This window comes from Cygnus olor, chromosome Z (assembly GCF_009769625.2).
Source record: "Cygnus olor isolate bCygOlo1 chromosome Z, bCygOlo1.pri.v2, whole genome shotgun sequence".
NCBI lineage: Eukaryota > Metazoa > Chordata > Aves > Anseriformes > Anatidae > Cygnus > Cygnus olor.
The window spans coordinates 22,456,908-22,470,597 of NC_049198.1; the positions used below are offsets into that span (position 1 = coordinate 22,456,908).

A 13,690-nucleotide genomic window follows, 5' to 3' on the forward strand; every position below is an offset into this window, starting at 1 on the left:
GGCCCAGGCCTGGGCCTGGGCCTGGGCGGCGGCGGCGGCCTCTCGCACTCATACGCCCCGCTCCCGTTGTCCGTGTGTCCCCATCCACCCATCCATCCGTCCGTCCGTCCATCCATCCATCCCGCCCCGGGGCACCGCCGCCGCCGTCGTCGTCGCCGGGGCGGGCGGGCGGGCGGGGGGGAGGCGGAGAGCGCGGGGAGCAGGGGGAAGTGTGCGAGAGGAGGCGGGGAGAGGGCGGCGGCGGCGGCGGGCGGGCAGGTGAGGAGGGACGGCGGCACGGAGCGAGAGAGCGTCCCGTGCCCCTCGTGCCCTTGGCGGCGGGGTGAGGGGCACCGGGGGGGGCGCACACAGGGCGACGGGGACCGGGGGACGCCCTCTGTGCGGGGCGGGGACCGCGGGGCACAGCCCGGAGCCGCCGCCGGGAGGAGCCCGGCTCGGCTCGGCTGAGATCGGCTCTCCTCGGCTCTGCCCGGCTCGGCTCGGCCGCCTCCCCCCGCGCTCACGCACACCGCCCCCGTCCTCGCCGAAAGCTGTTGCATCTTTTTTTATTTTTTCCTCTCTCTCTCTCTTTTTTTTTTTTTCCTCCCCTCTCTCCTCCCTCCTCTCCTCCCCCTTCTCTCCCCCCCCCGCCGAAGGAGCGGGGCAGTTGGTCGGATTTAAGACGTTTCCCCGGGGGGTCGGGAGAAAGCGCTGCCCGCTGGACCCGGCAGAGGAGGTGAGTGACACGGGGAGGGCCGGGGGGGGCAGCGGCAGCGCCGCGATCCTTCCCCTGCTGCCGGAGGGGGTGGGGAGAAAGGAAGGAGTTCACGCTTCGTTTTTATATCCTGTTTTTTGGCCTTTATTTATTTATTTATTTATTTATTTATTTTTCCCCTGCGTTTTACCGCCTCGCGTCGTTCGGCAGCCCTTTGTGCCCCTCTCGGCGAGGGGCTGTCGGCGTGGAGGCGGCGGCTGTGTTCCTGGGGGCTCGGGGAGGGGACCTGGGGAGATGGAAAGTTTTTAAGCTCCTCGGGCACAGAAGTTTCTTTGTTCGGCCGGAGGAAGGTATTGAACTGAAACCGCTCGGCTCCGCGGCTGCTGCTCCAAGTCCTTCCCTGCGAAACCGAGCCCTGCCAGCTAATTAAGTTCTCGGGAAGTGAGAAAGTCCCGAAGGAGGTAATCCCGTCTTATTTCACCGACAGATCCCCACGCTCGGCGCTCCCTGCGCCTGCCTTTCACCTTGTTTTCTGGGGGATCGGCTAGCCTCTGCCCCGTCCTCCTGAAAATAAATAGCTCTTAAATTTCGTCGTAACGATGTGTCCTCGGTAAAGCCTGCCTCAGTTTTTCCCCCTCGACGGCTGCCGCCACCTCTCTTCCTCCCCTCCACCCCTTCTCTGTCCCCAAGATGACGGGTTTGACTGCATATTTTTCAGCTTGTATAGGGAAGGTCTGTGCTGCTGTGTTTTGATCTTTGCCCGGGTTTATCTTGAGGGACACCCCCCCCCTGTTTAAAAGAAGAAAAGCTTGCCTAGCGATCTGACTTCTTAAAAGTACGTGCCGTTGAACTTCCGAGTTAACGTAGCCGTGTTTGTTTTCTGCTGAGCACTTTCTTCTTTATAATTTTTTGAGAAGAGTCCCGTGTGAAGCTGCAGGAGGGGAAGCTAATTGCAAAGTTTTGGTGTAAGGTTTTTGTGCTGCTGGTGCTGGGTTCTGTTACACCGGCCGACTAGGTGCATTTAACGAAAGCAGTATTGCTCACCACAAACTCATTTCACATGCCTCAAAGAGGCAATTATTGGTTAGTTCATTCGTGATGGTGAACGCTTAAAATGAGCTAGAAGCCATGGCTCTCTGCTTGCTTATTTAAATTTTTGTTCCTGTTTGACGAACTCAAAACCAGCGTATTTGTCAGATAGGATGTTCGTGGTTCAGCCTCTGAAGTCTCTGAGATGTGTTGGTGTTTGTAAGAATTGGACAAAGTCAATTCTTTGAAAAATTTTTAAAGCTGTGATATATGTAGTTATTTAACAGGACGAAGTGTGTGAGGAAAAAAAGTTATCAATCCAACTCTGGTTGATACAGAGTGAGGAAAAATCTTTACGTGTAGCTGACCTAAAGTGGCTTCTGTGGCTGATAACAAGTAAATGATTTGGCTTGCAATTTATGGACTTACCTTTCTAGGCAGTAGAAAGGTTATTCTTAGGCATCTGAAAGGCCCGAACAAAATAGATGGCAGTGAACTTCAGCTTCCTTATATGGCTGATGCTTGGCAGAAAAGCAATGAAGCCTAAATAGAGTAATCCTTTTACAAAGAACGGTCACTTTCCAAAGCAGTGTTTCAGTCCCAATAATGACTTGAGATTCCGTGGGGGGGAGGGAGAAATTGTAGCAATGCATGACAAATTTAGTTGTAAACCACTACGTTCTAATGGATGCAATTTAGTTTCTTTTCAGACCTTTTGTGTTTCTCATGATGCACTTGATATTTTTCAATGCCATGTAGAAGAATAGATCCTTGTAGTGGAGCCACAACTTTTTACACTAGTGTTTTGTCACCATGGTAGCTATGGATAAGGCCCTTTTTAATGATGAAAGTGTAATTCAGTACTGCTTACAGCTAGTGGTTATATCATAGAATGCCATTCATGTCATTAACATAGTTTAGAAGTTATGAAGGAGTGCATTCTTTCTTGAGATCAACCATCTCAACTAAATCAGGCTGACATTGGTATTTGTATTGTGAATAAAATGATGCAAGTACACACGTGGTAGCCGATGTTGTTTGGAACAAAGCTTTCATAGGTACGTGATGATGGCTTGGGGAAACATTCTTTTTACCTGGCTGTTCTGTGCTTGTGAATTACATTAAGCTCATGTAAACATTGATAATTTTAAGTAGGTATGCTTACAATGACAGGTAGAAGTTACAGCAAAAGGCATGCTATGGAATGTGACTATTGTGAGGACCACTTGTATCTTGTTTCAATAGTCTTGTCAATAGATTAGTCACTAACAAGCTGCACGGTATATGATGTGTGATATAGCTGTGGTGTTCTGTAGGATATCCATTTTCACATCACACTGATGTGAATTGATGAGGGGACTCCACAGAGAAAGTATTATTGAACGAAAGTTGCCTAGGTTATTAAGCTGGTGGTGTAACGTAAGAGTTACGATTTGTCCTCAGTGAAGTTTGTCCGAGTCTGCGGCCGTACGTGTGGAGAGCCATGCTTGGAGGATCCAAACTAAGGGAAGGCGTGCACATAAGTAACACGCATTAAACTTCCCATGTTAGCAGCATGTTCTAGAAATAGAAGGGGATGGGAGCAGGATTCTTCAACTCAGCTTTCCTGTAGGGGTGTAATGAATCATTGCCTGTCTGCTTTTTTTTTTTTTTTTTTCAGTTGTTCTGTTTTTGTTCTTCCTGCTTCCAAACAAAAAGGAAAATCTTCTAGGGAAAATGTTACGTAAAGATCAAATGTTTGATATGTTGTCTTTTCAGTAGGTTCTCCCTGTGGGATAACCTGATCCGCTAAAGGAGGGTCTGACGTTACTCCACGTAGAGGAATTACAGATCTGACCTCTTCCGAATGAGTAACCAGTCAGGTTGACAGGAAAGTTACTCTTAACGGATATGAAAATTGCATCCTTTTGTGAGCACACAAGTGATGATGATGACAGTCAATATAGGTAGTTAAATGTGAATTATTTGGAAAGTGAAGGTTTAGAGACATCACTATTTTACCTTTGTCAGCTTTTGAGTAACTGAAACAGTATGTCAGGCAACACTTTTCACATCAGAGCGAAAACACTGAACTAATGTGTTTGTCACATTTAGTAAATAGTTCATAAATAACTTTAATTCTTTATTTTTCAAGTTTATAAAGTGTATAATTTTGTATAATAAAAGTGTAAATATTATCAAATTGCTATACTGTTAAACTGCTAGTGTCTTTAGAACATCTGTGAAGTCCATGCACACTTTTGAGGTAAAGGCTGCCTTTCTACAACCTTTAAAAGTTTAACTGATTTTGGGACTCTTGCCTCGTGTTTTGAATGCACAGGGAATATCTTTTTACTCGTTTTGGGGGTAACTTGTGAAGGGTTTGGTGGATACTCGCCTGGCAGACTCTGGTCCAGTTTTGGACACAAAGTGTTTTTTTGATGGGGTAGAATGTGAAGGCTTGTCCAGGCTTCAGACATGGGTTTCCCCCAGTCTTTACTGTTTCTCTTCTCTTGGGGAGCAGCTGCAGTGTGCCGCTGCAGTGTGCCACTGCAGTGTACAGCTGCGGAGGTCGCATGCTTGACTGGGTGTTTGTTTTTTTTTTTTTTAAGGGGAATTTTGGTTGTGAAAAAAAGACTTTATTGAAATACAACCTTCATTTCTGATTAAAAATTCACTGTTCACATGTAGTGAGTAAAACCTTGTAAATACTGAATTTTGAGAGTGAGAATGCTGAATTGAGGAGACGGACTTGGGTGTGTTGGTTGATGAAAAACTCAGCTTGAGCCAGCCTTGTGCACTTACAGCCCAGTAAGCTAGCCGTACCCTGGGCTACATCAAAAGAAGTGTGGCCTGCAGATCGAAGGAGGTGATTCTGCCACTCTGCTCTGCTCTTGTGAGACACTACTTGGAGAGCTGTGTTCAGCTCTGGGGCTCCCAGCACAAGAAGGACATAGATGTATTAGAACAAGTCCAGAGGAGGGCCACAAGGATGATCAGAGTGCTGGAACAGCTCTTCCATGAAGACAGGCTGAGAGAGTAGGGGCTGTTCAACCTGGAGAAGAGAAGGCTCCAGGGAGACCTTTGTGCTGGGTGTGTCTGGGATGGAATTATAGGAAGGCTGCTGACAGCAGCCTTCCAGTACCTAAAGGGGGCCTGCAGGAAAGCTGGGGAGGGGCTCTTGGTCAGGGAGTGGAGTGATAGGACAAGGGGGAATGGGTTTAAACTAAAAGAGGAGAGATGTAGATCAGACATAAGGAAGAAATTCTTCACCCAGAGGGTGGTGAGGCACTGGCACAGGCTGCCCAGAGAAACTGTGGATGCCCTGTCCCTGGAGGTGCTCAAGGCCAGGCTGGATGGGGCTTTGGGCAGCCTGGTCTGGTGGGAGGTGTCCCTGCCCATGGCAGGGCATTGGAACAAGGTGGTCTTTAAGGTGGCTTCCAAACCATTCCATGATCTTCTGCCTATATAAGGAAAATGGGAGCAGTGAATATTGCTATGATTGTTAGTATTTTTTGTTATATAGTGATCTTGGGATAATTCTGCTTTTTCTGCCATTCTTCCTCATCAGTTACCTGCTCTTTTTAAGATTTTTTTTTTTCCTGTTACTTAAATTTCAATACATATACTTGGTTTATTACTCTTTTAGTTTCATCTGTACTTCCCTTAAAGATGATACTGAAGCATGGTGTTTCAACACTAAATCACACCTTCTAACTTTAACAATACATCATGATTTGCATAATTGAGAAATAAAGATAAACAAACCTCTTTGTTTGGTTTCATTCAGGCTGAAATGGAGGCATGTTTATGTTGGAAAACATCACCCCTGTGACTAGTTTCCCTAGGGTAGTTTAAGTTGAAAAGTAGATTAGTTCTTTCTGTATCTGGAACTAATTTGTAGATCCCTGATACTAAGCAATCATTATGCATAGGAGCAACAAGTGATGATTAAGCAGAGTCTGAGGACAATGTGAACCATCTCTGCTGCTGGCTGTCCTGGAAGTTGTAATACTGTTAGAAGGTACCAATGCCTCTAGATCTGCTTGCATTTGAAAGCTGTTAGATTAGGATAGTACACCCTCTCCTCCCCTGTTTATCCACTTCTTCAGGTAATTAATCGGATGATCTTACTCTTCTATCCTATTAGACACTATTAGGTCACCATTCCTGTACATTAGGGCCAAGACAATGTTAGGTATCAATTTCCGTACACAACTTTGTTGATGAACGAAGGAGGAAGAACACTTATTCTTCCCCAGTTTTTTATCGATGCAATGATTAGGCCCAGTCTAGACCTTAAGGATTGCTGAAGATAATAAATACAACTTCTGTTCTAGTAAGAGCAAAGCTGCATGAAAAATGGTAAATGATTCAAAAAGTACAACTTTTGCATGGTTTCTCAATTTTCAGATATCTGATATTATGAATCCTTGCTTCTTTTGTTAATAAAACTTTTCTCAAACTTTTGTTCCATGCTTTTGTGTAAGTGAATTGTGCAACCGTAAAGCTTTATTAAGTGTTAAGGGAAACAACTACTACAGACAAACTTACTCTTTCGGATTCTCTTACTTAAATCATGAGAATAGTAACTAGAAGAAATTGTAGATGACTGTCCTCAGAGTGATCCGTCCAGAATTCACTAGGTGCATGGACTCCCCTTTCAAACAAAAAAAAAAAGTCTTCTAAGCATGTTGAATTCTCCAAGTTTGTGTAGCTCAGTATGTGTGGTGCTGCACTTCTTGCCTTGTAGCCCTGTCATACGAAGCTTGCTGGGATGGAATAGACACGGATTCATGGCTTGGGCCATGCCTGTTTGTTGTGGATTAGACTGTTAGGGATTATCACATGCTTTCAGTGGGGAGATTACAGCTGCGTGAGTAGAATTTCCTTTCTGGGAACAGGTAGTAAGGGAATACTTGTTTCAAATGTTGAGCATTATGTTCTCTTGAAGTTAAAATTCTACCTCTGAAGTGTAAGCTTGGAGTATAGTTGTCTTCCTGTGAGCTGGTAGTGCTCAGTGACTATGTCTTGTGCCAGCTGTCTGGGGCTAGCTTTAGGAGTAGAAGAAGCTCTGAAGAGGTTTGTAGTCTTTCTAAAAGTTACAAGTACTTGAATGAAAAATTTCTATAGTGCAATTCTAATTTGGAATCTCCCTTGGAAGTGGCTGGGAACTTGTTCTCCTTGGTGGGATAAGTTCAGTTATTAACACTGAATTCAAAATATCTGAATTTCTGGTAGTTTGTTAGAGGTATGTTTAGAAGGCTGGTTGAAAAAATGGTGTCTGTCTTGACATCTGAGGTACTGTGCTGTGAGTTGCAGCCTTTGGAGCATTCTCATCAATTTTTTAATCTAGTTGGCATGGGAAGTTTCTGTAGCAGCTATAGGGGGGCACTTGGTCTTCCCAGACACTTCTGGAAGACACTTTTCATGTTCTTCCATAGTCCTTTGTCCCATAGATGTGGGGTCTGAGTTTACTACAGTTACAGAACGTATTTCTTCAGCCTTCCTTGCTCTTCTTGTCTTTGGAGCTTTTCAGTACTTATCTTTCAAAACTTCAAAAGCTGCCTAAGAAGGAAGGGAGAGAGCATAGGTGCATCAGTACCTCTGAGCAATGTCTGAGATACAGTGCCAGAGGCCTGTGAACGTCAGTTGCAGGTTTAGCAAAAATTTTAAGTGTTTGGATGGTAGAAAGTGTTTCCAGGTTCGTCGGCAAGGATTCTGGTAGGCTGCTAGGAAACCTTATGAGAGCTACTGCTTTTTCCGTGCATCTGTAGTGATCTTGGAATTAATCTTATAGAGGGAAGAGGTGATATTTTAAAAGATGAAGCCAATTGTCAGTAATTTGGTCAAATTACTGCAGGTCTTCTGTCTTCACTTACAGATAGCCCTGAAGATATGATGGAGGCTGATATTTGACATGGGGTATCAGAGAACTCTTAAGTAACAATATTAATGTAAATCATACTTTCTTTCCTCTGTGGAAATGTTATGCTTAATAATCTGTGTGCTTATGGATAAAGCAAACAAAAAGCTTGGCTACGTAAGTATTTACAAGATTGAGGCCTGTATTTTCAGTAAAAGTAAACTGAAAGTATGGCAGCAGAGAAATCTGAAGTCCTTCCTGCCTTAAATGCTGTGTAACTACTGGTTTTCCATGCACATATAGAGTATAACATGCAGGTATTGAATTGACTTAGATTCCACTCGGCCTAATGCATGGTGCACCTGAGGGAGGCAGTGGATGTGCAGACAGCTGTTAATATGCACCCACAGCCTGCTGCTGGTACATTTGTTTGAAGAGGCAAATTATTCTGTGGTGATTTGAATGTCAGCTTGGTAGTGAGTTCTTTTTAGGAGAACATACTCATTTTGGGCTTCTTCTGGTCACATAATCATATGTGATGTTAACCCTGGAGCTGCAGGTCATTTAAATTCTGAGGTACTCTCTATTTTTTTTTTTGTCTGACTTGGCAATACATTTCATCAGTGAGGGAGAAAATTCAAAAGTTCATATCTCTGATTCATATCCAGACTTTATACCATTTATTTCAGTAGTGCTTTACTGAACTTACATAGGATGTTTTATCCTAAGTAATGGAGAATATTCACGAATTCTTTAGTAGATCTTCCGGGGAAGAACTGCAAGCAAAGGGAATTGAATGAGGAACACTAGTTGATGTTTGGAACATACACAAGATTTTACTTTAAGGTCACTTTGGTTCACATGTAGATATTAGAAAGCTATGAAAAAAAAAACTAGGTTAAAAATAGTTTCAAGGCTCAACTGTAAGTCAGAAGAAGAGAAAAAGATGGTTAAACCTGTGGGTTCCCGTCCTGTCTGGGAATGTGTCAGGCAGGGGGAATCAATCAAACCTCTGAATTTGGCAAGCCATCTGGCTCTAAATCTGGTAGATGAGATCAGAAATACTGGTATGGGAGAGAAAAACTATTGGAGCTTTGCAGTTCTACTATACAATTGTTTAACTATAGTGTGTCTTGTTTGCATCTTTTTTTTTAGGAGTCTTTTTTTTTCCTGAACAATGTTTTGTGTGGGAGGGACTTTTCTGTACCTATTAGAAAATCCTGTTTTTCCAGTGTGTTAATCTTACTGCCGTGCTTCAGATCTCTTACCAGAAGTTTCATTAAAAAAAAAAAGGTAAACAATACAAATAACAAAAAAGTAAGGTAGACATAAAATAGCCTTTAACAGACTTAAATGAGAGAAAAAAAAATACTTTTCCATTTGTGTTTATCTGGGTGATGTCCTTGTCTTTTCAAGGAGCACTTATTTTGTCTTGCTTTACTGAAGCAAAGCAGAGGTGCCAAGGATCATGACATTGTTGCGTGTTTTTTTGCAGTTCTGCTGTTACTAGAGAAAGGCGGTAGAGCGGGCAAACGTTTTCATGGGGTTTTCCTGTTCAGTGCTGGTAAAAAGGAAGGAGAGGTATTGTCAGGATTTCCAACGTCCTGTAGCCTTTCATGACATTAATGATACTGAATTGGTTTTGCAGTAGCAGGCTGTGACCCCCCATGGGAAAGACCGTGGCCCTGTCAATGGAACAAGTTAAAGGAAAGTGTTATGGGATGGAAGAGAAATACAACTTAACTTTAATCACTACTTTCTTCCAGATACCATTCTTACTTCTCTCTTACATCTGCGTTAAAAAAACAAACAAACAAAAACCCACAACTGGTCAAGAACAAATAGATTGTTACTTAGACTTCTGAAAACAGTGCACTCTTCCGTCTCACCAGATGGAGAGAGTCCCTGCCTATTTCTGTTGAATTCTATTATATATTTGCTCATTTTAGGTTCATAGATCACCAATTATTCCTTTTGTGTTAAACATTGATAAATGTTAAATTTCAGCTTGTGAATATGAAATCTCTATTAAGGAATAACCTTAAAATCAGAATGCTGTTAATTTTCGCAAAACTTGTGTTAACTTGTTTTTAATCTTTCAAAGGTCTGATGGGGAAGTACCTGTTGGACAATTCAAACTATTTGAAAACACAGTTAGGGAATTCCTTGAAATACCTGCATTGTGCTATTCAGTTTTCCTGGTCTGAGGAGAAGTAGTCGACATGTTAATAGCAAATAAGCACCACTTCCAATAGTGTCATAATAAAGTGCTGCAACTTTTTTTTTCCTCCTGCTAAAAAGCACAGGATTTCAGGAGGTTAAGTAGCGCTTTAAGCTGAGTTATTATTAAATCCATTCTGAATTCAGTTTTTAAGCTATAATTTGCACTGTGATGGGAAGGAAGAATCTTAATTCTACTTAAACCTCCTGTCAGGTGAGAAACTTTCTTGACTTTAGCAAATTATTATCTATGTTGATAATAGAGCTTTTAGAGAACTTGTCCTTCAAAATAATTGTCTAAATTCCCAGCAATTCTTTTTTTTTTTTTTTTTGTTATAATCTTTAAGCTATTATTTTTTCTCTATCTAAAGAGGCAAAAATACTTTTAGGTATTAAGAAGAAAACACTTAAGAATATTCTTCCATTAATTTTGTTGTAACAGTTGCTTCTCTGATCTCCAGAATGCCTGATGAATTAAAATAAAACTAACATAACAGTTGTGTTCTTTTTTTTCCTTTAATCATAGTCTGTTGGCGTAGAGGAACACAACACTATCTGAAAAGAAAAATAAGTTAATGCCTTTTGCACTATTACTGTGTTAGGAGTGGAAGAAGGCTGTAAGTTGGCAAAAATCAAATACATATTGTGAGATTAAAGCTGAAGAAATACGGGACAAAATATTGGTGCTTAGCTGCATGAGAGATGTGAAGTCTTGTAGTTAGAAAACCAAGGTTCAGGCAAAGAGGGGCGATTCTTGTATATCACAATCATGAACTACTAATTGGGATGGATGAAGATTTACATAGGAATCAATGTAAAAGAAAAACATCGATAGAATCATAGAATGGCTCGGGTTGGAAGAGACCTTAAAGATCATCTAACTCCAACCTCCCTGCCATAGGCAGGGATGCCACCCACTAGACCAGGTTGCCCAAAGTCCCATCTGACCTGGTCTTGAGCACTTCCAGGGATGGGGCATCCACAGCTTCTCTGGGCACCCTGTGCCAGTGCCTCACCACCCTCTGAGTGATGAATTTCCTCCTGACCGCTAATCTAAATCTCCCCTCTTTTAGTTTACAGAATCACGGGTAGGTTGAGGTTAGAAGGGACCTCTGAAGATCATCTTGTCCAACCCCCCTGCCAATCAGGATCACCCAAAGCACGTTGAGCAGGGTGGCATCCAAGTGGGTTTTGAATATCTCCGGAGAAGGAGACTCCACAACCTCTCTGGGCAACCTGTTCCTGTGCTCCATTCCCCCTTGTCCTGTCATTATCTGATGGAGCAAAAAGTTGCTCTCTATCTTTTACATAAGCCCTCATTAGACATTCCTTTATTTGTTTAAGACAATGACTTCTAAAACTGCTTAGAGTGATGTTGAGCTCCTACATGTCATGATCATTGTGTAAATCAGAGGGAAAAAGGTGCTTGGAATCTGGAAAATGTATTTTTTTTTTTGAGACTTTTACTCATTAATGAAATATAGTGGCTGTTTCGTATTGTAACAGTGAAAAAGATGCGTTTAAGGAAAGTTATTTTTAAAAAGCTTCACTGTAAATGGAAGCTTGCTGTTGTTAGTACTGCATTTCATACTAAGCAGATGCAAAAGCCAAAAAACAGATGAACTTGTCAAGGTGGGTAGCAGAACAAAGACAAATATTCTTTAAGGGGGAAGAATTCTAAAGCAAAATGGAAGTCCAGCTGTATATTCTGTTTCTTTAAGCAGTAACTTTCATTAGGGTACTACATAGTATTCTGTGTGTCGGGATGCACCTATACGTGTATTTTTGGTAGGATTTATTTTTTTGAAATAGAGCAGTCCGCAATGGGCATTGAATACACACATCCACATGCACTCCTGTCTATTCAGCTCTGTTCTGTGAGTGTGATTCCACTTGTGGTACTCTCACCACAGACTGAGTTGTGTGACCTGTCTAGATTTGGTGCAGCAGTTTTTCTGGTCAGCTTATCGACTTTGTTGCTAGCTCCAAGGTACTGAGTGCGGTGGTTCCTCCTCCCATGTTCCCAACCTTTGATTTCTCAGTTTTTTAAAGTCTCCTGTTGTTTTGGGCCCACTATGTTATTCTGACCTTTGTTGTTTGATCATCCTAATTTTAGCTAGGAATTCTGGCAGTTACATTGTTGGGGGGGGTAGTGTGTGTAAAGCAGGACATCGGTTTTTGGTTTGTTTTAGTATATAGACAACACAGTGTAGGAAAGAAATTCTCGCTAGGAATCTTCTGATAAGAGTTTCTCGCTCTGTCTGTCTCTTTCTCTCTCCCTCTCTCCTTTAGTTTCCTACGCATTGCCTGAATTTATCTGCAGGCAATTAGATGGAAAGTCTAGTTCACAGATGAGAACTTTTCTTGTGTATTGAAGTACTGCATATTTACAACAGTGCAGCTTGCCTGTTTAAAAACCGTTGCTATCTGCTGCAGATGGCTGCATAGTCTAAGGAGTGGTTTCCTGGTTACATTGTACATGAAGTGCCAAACACCATGAGAGCAGTTTTGTTCTGGAATGCCAAAATATATTAAATCCGTTCAGGAAGCAACATATGTCAAATGAATAAAAATACCACGCTCGTGCGAAACAGAATGTGGCAGCTATGTTTTTCAAATCTGTTCCCTTAGCCCTCAAATTAAGGGGTTAAAGGGACTTTGTGTTTTAAGTATTGAAGATAGTATTCAATATTAATTGCTTTCATAGGCTTTTGGCATTTTCACTACTGTTTGTTTCCCTATAGCTTGTTTTTTATTTTGATCAGCATATGTAATATACTGAAATTGAAACAGTGAGGCTATCAATAGGGGTGCTGTATATGGAAAAAAAGTACTGTATTTCCCTCCTTGGATATGTAGGTGTGTGCAAGCATGCAGGACTTTTTTCCTTTTTTTTTTTCTTTTTAAATTTATATTAATTTATTTAGGCTGGCAACTTACGTTTTTCTTTATTTACATCCCTAAGAGAACTCTGTGTATTTGCTTGATATTGCAGGTAGAAGGACAGGGTCGTTAACATCCTTCACAGTTCATTTTTATTTTTGTTTCTGTCCCAACTGCAATTCCAGCAAGTTCTCAGGGCAAAATTGGAAACATTTTCAACGAATATCTCCAAATATTGGAAGATTTTATTGTGATAGAGAAACAACTGCAGGGTGGAGAGTGTTTTGTTGCATGTTACTTCCTTGTTTGCAAAGAAGGTGGTAGTCACTTTGATTCAGTTTCTAATTGTAATTTTATGCATAGATTTTTCTGCTAGTCTAAAGTGATTTGAAAACCTTCATTTTATAGCTCTCTTAAACCAACTCAGAGGAACAAAATTAGTATCTTTAAAGCAAATTTGTTTGTCCTTTCTGAATGTATGTCTTTTTTTTTTCCTCTTTTATCATTATGATTAGACATACAGTTAAAAATTAACCTCAGTGAATTATCTTGCATAATGTTCTCAGTGTTCTTCTGTCTTGTGTAAGAAGTGGTAACACCCTGAAAGACAAGAGAATGAGGGCAGGTATTTTCTTTTCCTAGCTGTGGAAGGCATGAATTTTTTTAAAAAATGAAACGTTTAATAATGAGGTAGCTTCATCTGAACCCTGGCTGTAGCAGGGGCCATAATTACAAACATTTCTGTGTTCTTTTTTGTTTGTGTGGGGATTAATAGCTCAGACTTGAGGTAGAGCGCAAGGCTAGTAATCCTGTTTCCTTGGTTGAAGGAGGAAATGCTGGTGGTTCTTTATATGGTTTAAATTCTTCTTTCCTGCTGCCTGAAGTCTTTAGCTGTTCTACGATAATGATGTTACCAAGGAAGTGTTCATGTGCTGAGACGAGGTGTACAGTCCAAAAGAACTTCTTCAGTTGTCTGTTTGTGTCTTGATCCACCTCACCTGAGCCAAAGGAAGGCCCGA

The 13,690-nt window shown here is 41.8% G+C and overlaps 1 protein-coding gene across 8 annotated transcripts in view; it reads left to right on the top strand.

Annotated features, from left to right (window-relative positions):
• Positions 1-238: 238 nt before the first annotated feature.
• The window catches only part of ERBIN (erbb2 interacting protein), a 123,162-nt gene continuing 109,710 nt past the window's right edge, over positions 239-13,690 (top strand). For 4 of the 8 annotated variants that reach the window (XM_040540713.1, XM_040540708.1, XM_040540715.1 and 1 more), the window contains exon 1: positions 520-715. The gene's annotated coding sequence lies outside the window, so the exon portion shown is untranslated. Of the gene's footprint in view, positions 323-519; positions 716-867; positions 1,156-13,690 lie in introns of those variants that run through there. The other 4 variants (XM_040540709.1, XM_040540716.1, XM_040540710.1 and 1 more) reach the window with 4 other exon arrangements.